We start from the raw sequence: 14,911 nt of genomic DNA on the forward strand, positions 1-14,911 counted from the left end.
AAGGGATGGAAGTTGAAACCCTATGACAAAATTAAAGAATTTCTGAATGGATGGTTGCAATATCACCAAGTAAATGATGTGTTTACAAGTGATAAAAAAATAGGATTTGAAGATAAAAGGTCCAAATTTCAAATAGAACTGTTGGAAGGCAGAACAAAACTGTTGTCAAAAACGTATGATCTGTTGTTAGAATGGTATACGAAAGATGAATTGACAAAGGGTGCGATGATAAAATGGGCAAAAGATTTTGGGTATAATATTGAATACGATGCATGGTTGAAATTGTGGAATCACACATCGAAGTTTACTGCATTTACTGCCCTGTAAGAGAATGTGTTGAAGATGATGTATAGATGGTATTTGACACCAGTAAAATTAGCTAAGATGTATAGAATGAGTAGTAAAACATGCTGGAAATGTAAAGAGAAGGATGGTGAATTTTATCATATGTGGTGGACATGCGAAAAAATTAAAAGATTCTGGGAAATGATATATAACGAACTGAAAAAAGATTTTTACATACACCTTTCCCAAAAAAAAAACAGAGGCTTTCTTATTGGGACTTATAGGACAGGAGATTGTAAAAGGAGACCAAGTATTATTTATGTATGTGACAACCGCGGCTAGGACTTTGTTAGCCCAAAAATGGAAAACTCAGGAGTTACCGACGATTGAAGAGTGGCAGACGAAAATGATGGACTATGCAGAATTAGCAAGGCTGACTAGCAGGATCCGAAACCAGGGAGAGGCAAGGTTCCAAAAAGATTGGAGTAAATTTGTGGACTATATGGAGAGGAACTGTAGAAGTTTAAAGACACTTGCAGGACTGAAATAAATCCTACGAAATGACTTTAAGTAGAGGGAGTGAAGGAACTGCGAGATAGGAGTGAATAAGAAAACCTTATGTGGGAAGGGAGGGAAGTCAAAGCTCGACAGACCACAGGGAATTTGAGATAGTTGAATAGATGTTAAAAGGAGAAAATTTTGTGTTTATTGTGTGTGGTTGTGTTTGTTGTTGATTGTTTTGTTATTGTTTAATGTGTTTATTTGAAAATTTAATAAATTGCTTTAAAAAAGAGCTGAGTTTAAATCAGTGTTTCCCAAAGATTATTTATATATGCGAAAATGGCTGTGCAGATGTTATTGGCCCAGAGATGGAAAGAAGGTAAAGTCCTGATCAGAGAAGAATGGCAGATCAAGTTGATGGACTTTGCCGAAATGGCCAAAATGACCAGAAGAATCAGAAATCAGGAAGAAAGACCAAAATTGTAATAAGGAATGCGGAAAATTTATAATTTATCTTAAAAATCATTGTAAACAGTTAAAATCATTAGTAGGATTGGAATAACACTTGTAGTTTAATGGTGAACTTTGGATATAATGGAGATGCAAAATATTTTGATTATTATAAAAGATGCAGGAGGGAAATGATAAACAATAAGACCCCAAAAAGGGAGGAGGGAAGTCCAGGAGATTCTTTGGAATCTTGTTTTTATGACGTATGTAGACTCTCAACAGCGATGCCATACCATTTCCCTAAAATACGCATTGCATTTTATTTACAGGAAAAGGGGTGTCTCGTTTTCAGCATAATGACTCACTGAGGGACAAAAATGCATAATGGGAGAAAATCATTTACAGATCAGTGCAGCCATTGTTAATGCACACATAAAGGAAGGCAGGTAAAGTGCCAGGAGACAAAAAGAGTTTGCTTTCTGTTCCTGATTGTGGCTGATGGAAATAGCAAGGCTCCAGATGTTTGACAGAAAATCCTTTGTAAGCCACCTCTAAGAGTTTCGGCAATAAATGCATGCCTTCAATAGAGGAGCACACCAGCTCATCATCAAAAGCCCAGAGGAGGGGGTGGAAAATTAATCCAAAAGGATACATTAATTAAGAAGTCTGTGTACTTCTCTCTGCGCAGGGAAACATTAAATGCATTAAGTCAGTCTAGGTCCATAAATACCTGCCACGAAGGAACAATGTTCTTATTTGATGGCTGGCATAGTGATGGCCCTGAACACCTGACCTGTGCCATCCTTAACAGGCCAAGCCCCAGGCAAGTGTAAGGAGCAGACTTGGAGCTGATTCAAATGTCCACAAGGGCATATGGTACAGTAGTCTGGTGGGACTGTACCACCACATGGAGGAGAGGGTTGGCTTGTAGGCTCTGTATGATATTCCAGTGTTCAAAATGAATTGCATACATGAACTCAGTAACTTGTAAATCAACTCTTTAGGGTTGGTGAATCTATCCCTATCCTCATAGGGAAACTGCAAAGTGTGAATAGAGACTTGCCTAAGGCCATCTAGCAAAGACAATATTTGAACTAGTGGCTCACTGCATCACACAGCAATCTCTTAGCTATTGCACCAGCTTACAGGTGAGACATTAGGGACATTTTGATGCCTACATATTTAAAAACAAGATAACCCCTACTCCTGGGTCCCCAAACTAAGGCCCGGGGGCCAGATGCGGCCCAATCACTTTCTAAATCCGGCCTGCGGACGGTCTGGGAATCAGCATGTTTTTACATGAGTAGAATGTGTCCTTTTATTTAAAATGCACCTCTGGGTTATTTGTGGGGCATAGGAATTTGTTCATTTTTTCCCCCTTCAAAATATAGTCCGGCTCCCCACAAGGTCTGAGGGACAGTGGACAGGCCCTACTCCAATAAATTTTGAAGCACAATAATACCGGGAAATGACTACACCATCCGTCCCCATGAATTATTACCAACCAGCCTTTGTCAGATTGCTACATTTTCTATTTTAAACTTGTAGTGTTTGAATGTTGTAAATAAGTAGCTTTGGAGATAATTGCTGGGAAGATGTGGTACAAGACTTTTGAATTGGGAAGCAAATTTGGCCTGCCCGATCTTGATTCCATGGATGCCCTCTTTTTATGGCCTGGTTCCTATGTGAGTCTTTCAATCCACAAACAACAGACCACATAGTCCTGGATGCTAGAGCTTCAGACTGCATGGAACATGTGCAAATATCACACCCAAATAGGCAGAGTTCTTTGAACAGGTGTTTTTTCTAGAGCAGGGATGATCTACATGGCATCCTTAGGGATGGAGGAAAAATCCAGTTTTGTTCACATTCAAAGGTGCCCCTAGTAAATAGGCTTTCCCCCAAAACAATACATGAACTGAAACAAAGCCTCTGTTCTCAAGTCATGCTTTCCCAGATTTTGCAATGCATATTTCCCACCAAATCATAGGTAATTTAAAAATGCATATATTGGGGTAAAAATCAGGGCCAATCTGCCCATGAAGCAAATTGAGGCAACTATCTCAGATGGCAGGGTCATAGAATCAGAGAATTGTAGAGTTTGAAGGGACTACAAGAGTCATCAAATGCAACCGCCTGCAATGCATGAATCTCAACAAACCGTCTGCCATCCAATTTGAAACCATACTGGACCTACCCAGGGCAGCAAATCCCAATGTTGATCTCCCCTCCACCCTTGTTCGTGATGGTTCCCTAACCATCTTCTTCCCTGGTGTGTGTAGAGGATGTCATTTTGAGGTCCAACTCAGGCGCCAAAATGTCTTGAGCTGGCCCCAATAAAAATGCATATATAACATACAAAAATGCAATATATTTGGGGAGATTGTTGGTGAAAATTACATTTAAAAGTATGTGCATTAAAGGAAATTCACTGATGAAGGATTTTCATGAAGCAAAAAAAAGAGTTTACAAATTGATGTGGAAATAGGGAAAAACTTAAGACTGGAAAAATGAGAACCTGCGAGACACAGAATCTGACCCATTCCTAAGATGTGACTACAACTCCGTACATGCGTGACCATTGACCATGCTGGCTGGAGTGACGGGAATTGTAGTTCAATAGCATCTGGCTGGCACAATGTTGGCTACAACCTCCCCCCCCCCCCAAAAAAATAGAGAATTGAAAATATATCTTACTTTGCTGCCAGAGGATTCAATTTGAAATTAGTCTTTCTCTATATATGTGTATGAATTGACACCTCTTCCTTTTCAGCTACTGATTTGTATTTAAGAGCTCTGTTATGGTAGCAAAAGGAAGGGAGGCATTCATTCTGGTTTGCAAATGACAAAATATCATCGACTTTTATTTCCTATTAACTTCCCCTTAGTTTTGTGCTTCCCTGACAGGCAGATCACTTTTCATTCCCCAACTCTGATATAATGACAATCAGTCGACTTTTAAGCAATGCTTCCAGATAAATGATCTGATGATAGGCAGTGGGTAAATATTTCCAAATAAACATAAACAGGGATGAAGCGTTCGTGAAATCAATGGGGATGTGTCTTCTATAAAATAATATTTGAAGAGCTCCAGTGATCTTTAATACCAGGATCATTTTGACGCCAATTTTAAATGATTGCAGCTATAATCTGCTCTTATTTTATCAAGGAAAGGAGGGGATATTCAGGAGTATGGCATTATGAAGGTTGCAAAGCAAGCATCAATTCTTTGAACTCAATACAAACACGCAAAAGGACCAGTTTCTTTCTCTCCCAAAATAGCAGCTATCAGTTCCCACTAAAACAATGCTTCCTACTCCCCCCCCCCCCAAAAAGGGCCCAAATTAGCATCCTCACTGCTAATTTCCAGACATTTCTTGAATACCATTTTATGCCAACAGGCTTACTCAGTTGTTTAAACATTTCCAAGGGGAGCTAGTCATTTGTTTGACTGTTTTGTATCCTAAATGTTTATTTTATTGTATTTTTGTTTTCTTGTGCTTTTATATCCTGCTGTACGTTATACAGTACAATTATGAATGCAGGGTTTTATGTCTATTAAATAGTTTATACATAAATAAGTTTGGAAAAAGTTTTTTTTAAAAAAAAAAATACAATGATAAGATCACAGAAACATATAAAAATCAGATTTAACAATTCAATATTGTATCACTGGTGGTGCCCGCATGCTTGAGAAAAGAATAATGTCTTTGCCTGGTGCTGAAAGGATGGTGTCAGGCAGCAGGGGAACCAACACCCACGGAAGGCTGCAAGGAACGGATAAGACAAGGAAAAGTTCTTACCAACTGCTCTTTATTCAATATTCACAGAGAGAGGCTTGGAAATGCAGCCTCTTGGAATAACAGTGTTGCCCCGACTGAGTCTCCAACCCCTCCCTTCATGTGTCATCACTACAGGTGCTGAGATGTGCTCTCTGCCTCTGAGCTCTTTGCTCTCCTACTTTCAAGGCTCACCAAGTTCAGGGAGAGGGGGGTCCTGGAATTCTTTCTAAAGAAACTGTGTCCATCAGCTGTTGCCCCTCTGCTGCTTCTTGTTCCTCCTCTCCCATTATTTCCCAGCTTTCCCCCTCATCTGCCTCTGAGCTGTGACCTTCCTCAAACCCCTGTTGTAATTCTGAACTGTCTTATTCTTCTTCTCTGGAATGGTCAGGCTGGGGAGGTGGTCTCCACCATACCTCCTCTGCCCAGTCCCTGATAGATGGCAAGGTTGATGCCAGGTGGTGGGTCTCCCTGGGGACAACATCCCATAAAGAGGGGGTTGCTACAGAGAATAACTTCTTAGCTTGTTCAGGTTTTTTGTTCAAGTTCTTTATACTTCTGGTTGCCAGCTGTGTATTTATGGGAAGACCCAGCAGTGTGTTGTTCTGCATGCATATTAATCAGACACAATTATAAACAACAGGAGCAACTTCATGTTGTGTTTAGGACTGCAGCCTTAGACATTGTGCCCTGCCCTTGGGATCTCGTGCCAATTCTTCTATATTCTATGGAGACCAGAGGCCTAACTAATTTTATCCCAGACATCTTCTGGGACTTGCATTTCCTGTCACCTGTGCACTGGCTCCAGCTGGTCCTGAGATCTCAGCATTCCTAATTATGATTGTGGCTGTCACTTTCCCCTTTTGATAGTCCCTCCTGTTGCAATGCCTGTTGGCTCTCCCTGTTTGTGCATTTGAAGTGCCAGCAGGAACGAAAGAACTCTGGGGCTTGTGGTTCTTGAGAGTGTATGTCACGTAAGGAAGAACACTTTTCTGGCTCTCAGAATTCCAATTGCACAGTCTGCAGGTGGAAGAACCGACTCTCTTTTCGTCTACAGAAAGAGCGTCTGAGCCATCTGCTTGAATTCTGTTACAATGCAGCTTCTGACTCACTCCAACCAATCTGACAAGTACTTACAAGATCAGGATGCCTTATATAGAAATAATGAATTGATGTGCACATATATCCTCAAGCAGGAGCTATAATTTAGCCACAATTTGCCTCTCATAGTAGTGAGTTTACAGCTTGTCCTGTAGACACTGTAGAACCAGGCAGAGGGCCTTCTCAGTAGTGGCACCTGCCCTGTGGAATGACCTTCCATCAGAGGTCAAGGAAATAAACAGCTATCTGACTGTTTATTTTATCTTTATCTGAAGGAAGCCCTGTTTAGAAAAGTTTTCAATGTTTGATGTTTTATTGTGTTTTTAATATTCTGTTGGGAGCTGCCCAGAATGGCTGGGGAAACCCAGTCAGATGGGTGGGGTATAAATGTATAAATAAATAAATATTATTATTATTATTACTACTACTACTACCAGCGAGGCAGCAACTGCAAAAGTATCCTCTGGAGAAGACTCATTTGTTTGTGTGTGTGTTTGTGTGTGCGCATGAATCATTGTCCTTTTCCCAGAGTTTGGTTTTTTGTGATGGTACACATCAGTATTTTTTTACATTTTTTTCCCTTTACATTTATATCCCACTTTTGTTTATTCAAGGAACCTGAAGGTGGTGTACATGATTCTCCTTCTCCTCATTTAATCCCCACAACAATTATGTGAGTTACATTAGGCTGAGATGCAGCGACTAGCCCAAGGTCACCCAGAGAGAGCTTCGTGGGCGAGTGAGGATTTGAACCCTAGCCTCTCCGAGGTCCTAATCCAACACCCTAGCCCCACTGGCTCCCTTAGTACATCACCATTTTTCTCTTCTCCGCTGCCCACAGCAGTCATTTTGTACGAGTACTAGCGACCCGTTTTTATTTTTATTTTAAGGGGAAATGTGCAGCCGCTCGCATGGAAAGCTGCTAAGACTTCAAAGCCGACCGCTTGCCACAAACATGCCTGTCAACAGCTTCCCAGTGACATAACTGCTGGGGGGTGGGGACGCTGACAGATGCTGCGGAGTGCAAAGTTGTCCCAAGGCGAAGGTGACAGAAGGAGGGACAGTGATCTAGGGATTGCTATCCTTCCCATTCCGCATGGGGTAACCGGTTCCATTCACATCACAGGAGGCAACCTCACCATACATTCCGCTGGTGATAATTAGACCCGACATGCTCGTCACCTCTACACTGCTTGCCCTCCAGAAGGAAAACAAGGCTGACTTCAAAACAACCCCCTGCCAAGAATAACCCCTGGAATCTAATATTCTTCTTAATTATAACCCCACCCCCCAGTGTTGAATAGCACGATAATTCCAGAATGAGCAGGAACACTCAAGCATTCTCAGCAATGCTATGGTGTGGTGTTTTTTTTTAAAAAATATATATACCTGGAAACTAGTTCAAATAAAACAGGGCAATTAAGTCAACCACAATAAGTATCTTTCCCAGCCACCATCCAAGGACACTGTACAACAGAGAAGAGGATTTCTCCGTTCCAAACTTTGCGAAAGCCAGTTTGCTGAAGCAAAGAAGCAGCCTCATTCCAGGTCAGACAATCAGTCAGTGTTTTCTGCTAGGACGCAGGGCCATCTTCTGAAAGACACACGGTTTGAAATTCCATTTAGATACACATCTGAAGAAGTGTGCATGCACACGAAAGCTCATACCAAAATAAAAACTTAGTTGGTCTTTAAGGTGCTACTGAAAGAATTTTTTATCTTGCTTCGACTCAGACCAACACGGCTACCTACCTGTAACTTCACACAACATGTAACCAATGGAACTTGCTGCCACAAGATGTCCATCAATTTGTTGTTAATAGGGGATTAGAAAAACTCACATTCTTCCCACAGACCTCCCCAGAGTGACCCTAGAAGCCAGTCCTCAGTAGCTGACTTGCCTCCTTTTTGACTGGAGCACAAAGGATGAGAAGATACGTTCTCAGTAGCTGGTTTGGTGGTTTGGTGGTTCTAAGTCATAGAATCATAGAGTTGGAAAAGACCACAAGGGCCATCCAGTCCAACCCCCTGCCAAGCAGGAAACACCATCAAAGCATTCTTGACAGATGCCTGTCAAGCTTCTGCTTAAAGACCTCCAAAGAAGGAGACTCCACCACACTCCTTGGTAGCAAATTCCACTGCCGAACAGCTCTTACTGTCAGGAAGTTCTTCCTAATGTTTAGGTGGAATCTTCTTTCTTGTAGTTTGAATCCATTGCTCCGTGTCCGCTTCTCTGGAGCAGCAGAAAACAACCTTTCTCCCTCCTCTATATGATATCCTTTTATATAGTTGAACATGGCTATCATATCACCCCTTAACCTTCTCTTCTCCAGGCTAAACATACTCAGCTCCCTAAGCCATTCCTCATAAGACATTGGAAGTGGGAAGTCACTGGAAGTGGGAACCCTGCTGCAGAAATGATCGGTCTTTGACCTCCTGCAACCACAAACCACTACATCTCTGGTTGTTGTTGTTTAGTCGTTTAGTCGTGTCCGACTCTTCGTGACCCCATGGACCATAGCACGCCAGGCACTCCTGTCTTGCACTGCCTCCCGTGGCTGAGAAAAAGATTGATGGGTGAGAAAATGAGAAATGGGGAGAAATTGAAATTGACAGAGGTAGAAGGAGGTGGGGAAAGACCCATTCTTTTCTATGCATTCTATCCCATCAATGGAGGGAATTTAGGATCCAACTTATGCCTTAAAATCAGCAGCCTCCCTCTCTGTTTGAAAACGTCCCCAATGATTAATCAACTACAGCTTAATTGATTCATCTACTGATTGAACTGATTAACACTTGTGGCTTTTAAAAAAATAAGGAAAGCTACTTCTATATTTACTTCAATTCTCATCTTATTTTTATGATGTGAGTGAGCAAGGGCTTCTGGTGCTTGTTTTAAATAGCCCTGACAATTAAATTAACCTGTCTGTACAAGATTTGGGGGGAGGGGAGAATTGCTCGCTTTCAAGATAAGAATGAGCATCTCAAAGACTCAGGATAGCTATGACATTTGAAAAAGTCCTCTTGAGAAATGCAGAAGTGATAGCATTAAAATAATCACAGTGAATGTTCTATCATCAGGAATCTCTGAGAAGTGCTAAAATACATTTGCGAAATATTCATTGCCTCTGCCTAGGCCTGGTGGGGAATGCAATTTTCATGGCATAAATATTATCACTGGGTAATGCCTGTTCATCAAACTCCTTGTAAAGGCCTGATCACAGTAGCCCACTGTAAATAATTTAAATCAGGGCAGGGCAGTTTTAACTAGTGGAGCCCAATCTGAAAAAACCTAGAAAAGATGGATCTCAACACATCTTTCTATAGGTTCCCAGGACATTTCTGGGCCTGCGCTGACTTCTACCTCAGTTATCTGGCTGGTTCAGAGCAAAATAAGATCAATTCAAACTTAGCGTCTGAACATTCTCTTGGTGTTAAGGATGTGCAGCACAACTGATTAGTTTCTCCATTCTGACTTTTTAACTTCCCCCAGGATTTCTATAGATGTTAAAAACAGAACATGACCCCTTCTGGGTCAGTTCAAAGGTCCATACAGTCCAGCATTCTGCTCTCACAGTGGCCAAGCAGATGCCCATCTGAAGCCACAAAACAGGACCTATGTCAGGTAGGAAACACATGCCCTACCCCATACCCTCCAACATTTCTCCAATAAAAATAGGGACATTCTATTCCATAATAATAATTGTACTATTTATACCCTGCCCATCTGACTGGGTTGCCCCAACCACTCTGGGCAGCTTCCAACGTATATAGCAGGCACCCCCAAACTTCAGTACTCCAGATGTTTTGGACTACAATTCCCATCTTCCCCAACCACTGGTCCTGTTAGCTAGGGATCATGGGAGTTGTAGGCCAAAACATCTGAAGGGCCGCAGTTTGGGGATGCCTGGTACGTAATAAAATATTTTTTTAAAGAAAAACCTTTCCTGTACAGTGTTGCCTTCAGATGTCTTGGGGGTTGGATAGCTCCATACCCTCCAACATTTCTCCAATGAAAATGGGGACATCCTAAGGAAAGGTGGGACATTCCAGGATCAAATCAGAAACTGTAAATCCGGGAATGTCCCTGGAAAATAGGGACAGTTGGAGGGTCTGCTATTCCTCTCACCCAAAATAGGCCTCCAGTTTCCACCTGGAGAATATCTGTCCATCATCCTGACTGCAGACAGAGAGGAAGGCTATGTGAATTTCAAAGGGATGGGAGAAATAATACATTGTCCATATATTATTAACTCATGCTTTTTCAGAAGGTGATGCTTTTGGGGGATATGTTTTTGGCCCATGGAGCCCTCAATGTGGGGTTCCTCAAGGTTTGAGTTCACCCTCCATGCCTCTTAACATGTATATAACATCGCTGATTGGGTCATCTGGAGGTTTGGGGTATGTTGTCAGCAGCATGCAGGTGATGCCCAGCTCTAGTTCACCTTTACATCTGCAGGTGAGGCAGCAGTTGTGCTGGACCATTGTCTTGCGTCGGTAATGGACCGGATGACAGCCAATAAACTGAAGCTCAATCCAAATGAAACTGGAACACTATCAGTGGGTGGTTCCTTGAGTCTCAAGTGGCCTTGGTGGTGCTATGTGCCTTCCATCAATTTCAGCTCATGGCCCATCTGTGCCCCTATCAGGGACAGGGATAGTCTAACTTCTTCTGTGTATGCCTTGAAAACCTCTGGGTTAGATTCCTGCAAAACATTATACATGGTGCTGTCTCTGAAGACTGTTCAGAAATTTCAGAATTTCTAGTGCAGAATCCAGCAGCCAGGTTGCTCACGGGAACAAGCCGCTTTGAGCATATAATGTCAATCCTGGCTTGATTGTGCTGTCTGCCAGCTAGTTTCCAAGCCCATAGCTCAGGACCACAATACCTCAAGGATTGCAATGCCTCAAGGGCCGCCTCTCCCCATATGAACTGAGTTGTGTGACAAAGCCCCCAAGAAATCCCAATAACTCACAACTGACACAATATTTTAGGTTTGGTTTTTGGGCAAATACAATTTAATTCTGAGTGTTGGCTTAGGCTTTGGTTAATCCTTCTGTCCACTCTAAGGGACAGGACCATTTCCATCTGACCATTGGGTCAGGACCATACCATCTACCCCGTTGGGCAGGACCAATTCCATTTGACCATTTGGGTCAGGACCAGCTCCGACTTACCTAGTGGTTGGTAAGTCAAGTAAACACCCCAAGGGATTGGAGGTACGGTTCACAGCACTCTCCTTCCCCCAAGGAGTGTTCCCCAAGGCTCGGCTCTGTAATGGACACACCATCCTTGCCTATGGCAGGATGATGGACTAGAGTCCCTGAGCCCCAGGATTCCTTTAACGGAATACTTCTATAAGGAGCAAGTAAGGGGGGTAGGCATTTTCTGCCATGCCCCTCCTATACCATTTTAACCGAAGCCTAACGGCCAACCTAACAAGTTGTGACAATTTGCTTGACAGTAGACAAAAACCAAATGGCAACAGCCAATCAGCCAAGTGGCAAAATTCCTACTGGGCCCCTGAATACAGGCGACCCCCGCTAGTCGGGCAAGCAGTGTCAGCTAAAGCCTAGATGCAGCGGTGGGCGGGCGGGAGATTCGCAAGCTTTTCAAAAGAATGAGAAACTGAAAGGAACGCGGTCGTTAAGTTAGAAGTGGCTGTCAATCAAACTCTGGGCACGAGAGGCCCGGAGAGTGGCAAAGTGAGAATGGGACTTTTTGTGGTGGCTCCCTGTTTGTGAAATGCTCTCCCCAGGGAGGCTCACCTGGCACCTTCATTACATATCTTCAAGCACCAGGCATAAACATTTCTCTTCTCACAGGCCTATGGCAAATTAAATAATCTATGGTCTTTTAAACTGGGCAGGGGGGTATTGCTTTAGTTTGTTACTACATGTATGCTATTTATGTTTGTGTTTTTATATTGTAAACTGCCCTGTGATCCTCAAATGAAGTGTGATATTATATATATATATATATATATATATATATATATATATATATATATATATATATATATTCTAATAAATCCCAGCTTGTGTCATGGTAGTTGCATTTTTTTCTCTACAAAAAAGAAAGAATCTCATACCTGTTCCTTCTCTTGCTCGCAAATCATTGCATTATTTCAGAGGATGCTCTTCCAGTGACTTTTGATACAGAACTGTTGCAGATTTGAAAAACAGCACAAATATCCCACGCACCCACCCCCCGGGCTGGAATAAGCATCTCAACATTTGCCTTCAAATGCAATCACTCCCTATTCATCATCCCATAGCATTCCATAGGCTGGGTTTGTGTTGTTGAGGCAACAATTTATTCTGCCCCTCTTTGTCGCTATTGGTTTCTCTTGATCATCTGTTGATCTGGCCTATTTAATACGGCGGTAAATCTTATTGATGGCGTCTTGGGCAACAAAGATCACCGAGGGCACAACAATCATTACAGTGAACAATAACCAGGGGTGCTCAGATCCTTTATTTATCGAGGCTCTTGCAGGGCCCGATGGACATCCTCAGAAGCACTTTATCAGTCTCTGGTATAATTCATTCTCTCTCTTTCCTTGCAAGGGGTTGGCTCCAGAGGAGATGTAAATAAATCTGTTCTGAACAGTACACAATTGTATCCAGAGACAGGAACTGCATGTGCCAAACAGCTAATAAATAGGTCATACATGTTGGCGTTTTGTAATCAGTTATAATTACCCTCTATTATATATGATCCTTTTGAGCCACAATATCCATCTTCTTGACAGTGGGCTGTTGCTGAAGGCTCAGCTCCCTGTTAGCGGAATGACATGTATAGGAAATGCCAAGGTTACTATTGTTTTGTTAGGGGAGGGAAAGGGAATCTGATGCCGTGCTGGTAATAAGCAGTAGGGGGCAGGCTTTGCCTCTGCAAATGTCTGGCGGAAGGGATGCATCTGGGCTGTCCTTTCAGACATGCAAAGCACACAAGCCACAGATGGATAGAGATGACAGAAAGAGAGAGAGGGAGCTGGAGCTGAAACAAACCGAATGCTCCACATGGGGCTGCCCTTGAAGGCAGTTCAGCATCTTTGCCTAAAACCGGAAGCCACAGCTCACTTCCTGGTGGGTTTATATAAGCAAGATAGAAAACTCGGGCAGTGAAATTGCAATGAACAAGGACTTGCTTTAGCAAATGAATGGCATGTACAGTGGAACTCTTTACATGACCTGTTGTCAGGGACTGGGCAGAGGAGGAATGGTGGAGACCGCCTCCTCAGCCTGACCCTTCCAGAGAAGAAGAAGACAGTTGAGAATTACAACAGGGCTTTGATGGAGATTACAGCTCAGTGGGAAGATGAGGAGGGAATATGGAAAATTGGGAGAGGAGGAGGAGGAGGCAGAGCCGGAGCAGCTGCCTGAAACGTTATCACTAGAAAGCATTCCAGATCCTCCATCTCCCAGAACATGGAGAGCTTTAAAAGTAGGAGAGCAAAGGGCTCAGAAGCAAAGGGCCCTCAGCGCCACCCATAGAAGAGATGGTGAATGAGGAAGTGGGAGAGAAGGGGAGGAGAGATTTACTTGGGACAATGTTGGATCCTCTGACGCCTGACACTTGTACACATACAATGTCTGTACCCAAAGGGCATCAGGAACACTTTCAGAAAATGATATTTGTGAATTTTAACATGAATGGATCCAGTCTGCACCTCCTGAGCAGATTAGAACACAATTATTTGCTGGCTTTACTACTCTCTGAATGTTCTGGTGCAATTCTGGGTGAAATTTCATGTGGATTTATTAACAATCACAGATTAATGCAGAAACAGGACACTATGGACTTCACAGTTGAGCATGAATGAATGTGGACTTGGGTTCATTCATCCATAGACTGTGGTGGCAAAACTCATTGTACACACATGATTGGATGTCTGCAATGTACCTGCTGGTGAACAAAATATTTATGTGTATGATCAGGAACTGTGTTTTTAAAGGGTTGCTGTCTGTGTGAACATGCCTGTGTTTGTGCAGACTTCTATATGGGTAAACACTGTGTGTACGTGCAAATCTACACAAATATTACATTGGATGGGACTTGCCCCTGTGATCCCAACTCCCTGCTAGGCATGTTCATTGTACAATTGAAGAAATAGTGCTATAGAATTGTTGGGTAACATTATACATCTACTTTTCTTTATGCATGACTACTTTTATTTTTTAAAGCCACACATTTACATAGAGCATTCAAATTTCATATGCCCGGTGTGAATTGGAATACAAAGCAAAAAGCTGGACCAGGTTGGGGTTTTTTGTTTTGTTTTGCTATCTCACCTGCTGCTTCCTGTGAAGTTGGTCTCATTCAATGATAACTTTTTTGACTATATTAACAGAGAAGTTCTAGGGACAAATACTTCAGATTTCAGTAGCAGATTCCATTCCCAATGTATTTGTAACTCAGGGTATATAATGTATTATTTTGTCATTATCCCATCTTCGCAACACTTTCTCACATCACAGAACCAAATTTGCTTAGCCATCCAAGAATCACACAATGTAGACTTTTCACACATGCACATTTCTCTCACTTGACACATTGAATTGTGTAAAGCATTCATGCATCAGTTAGTAAGGGAAGGCAATTGCACTAGATAAATAAAAGGAGCAAAGCGCAATGTTCAAGATTGTGAATGTTGAAAGTGATATTGGAAATGGCTTTTGGCAGACTAAGCTGATATACAAACCACATTTCATTGTGATATCTTGGTGTATGCATTTCCTGTATGCATTTCCTGGCCCTCTTGAAAAGAAATGATGGGGCTAACCTAGTT

This window comes from Zootoca vivipara, chromosome 8 (assembly GCF_965207765.1).
Source record: "Zootoca vivipara chromosome 8, rZooViv2.hap1.1, whole genome shotgun sequence".
NCBI classification, from domain to species: Eukaryota; Metazoa; Chordata; class Lepidosauria; order Squamata; family Lacertidae; genus Zootoca; species Zootoca vivipara.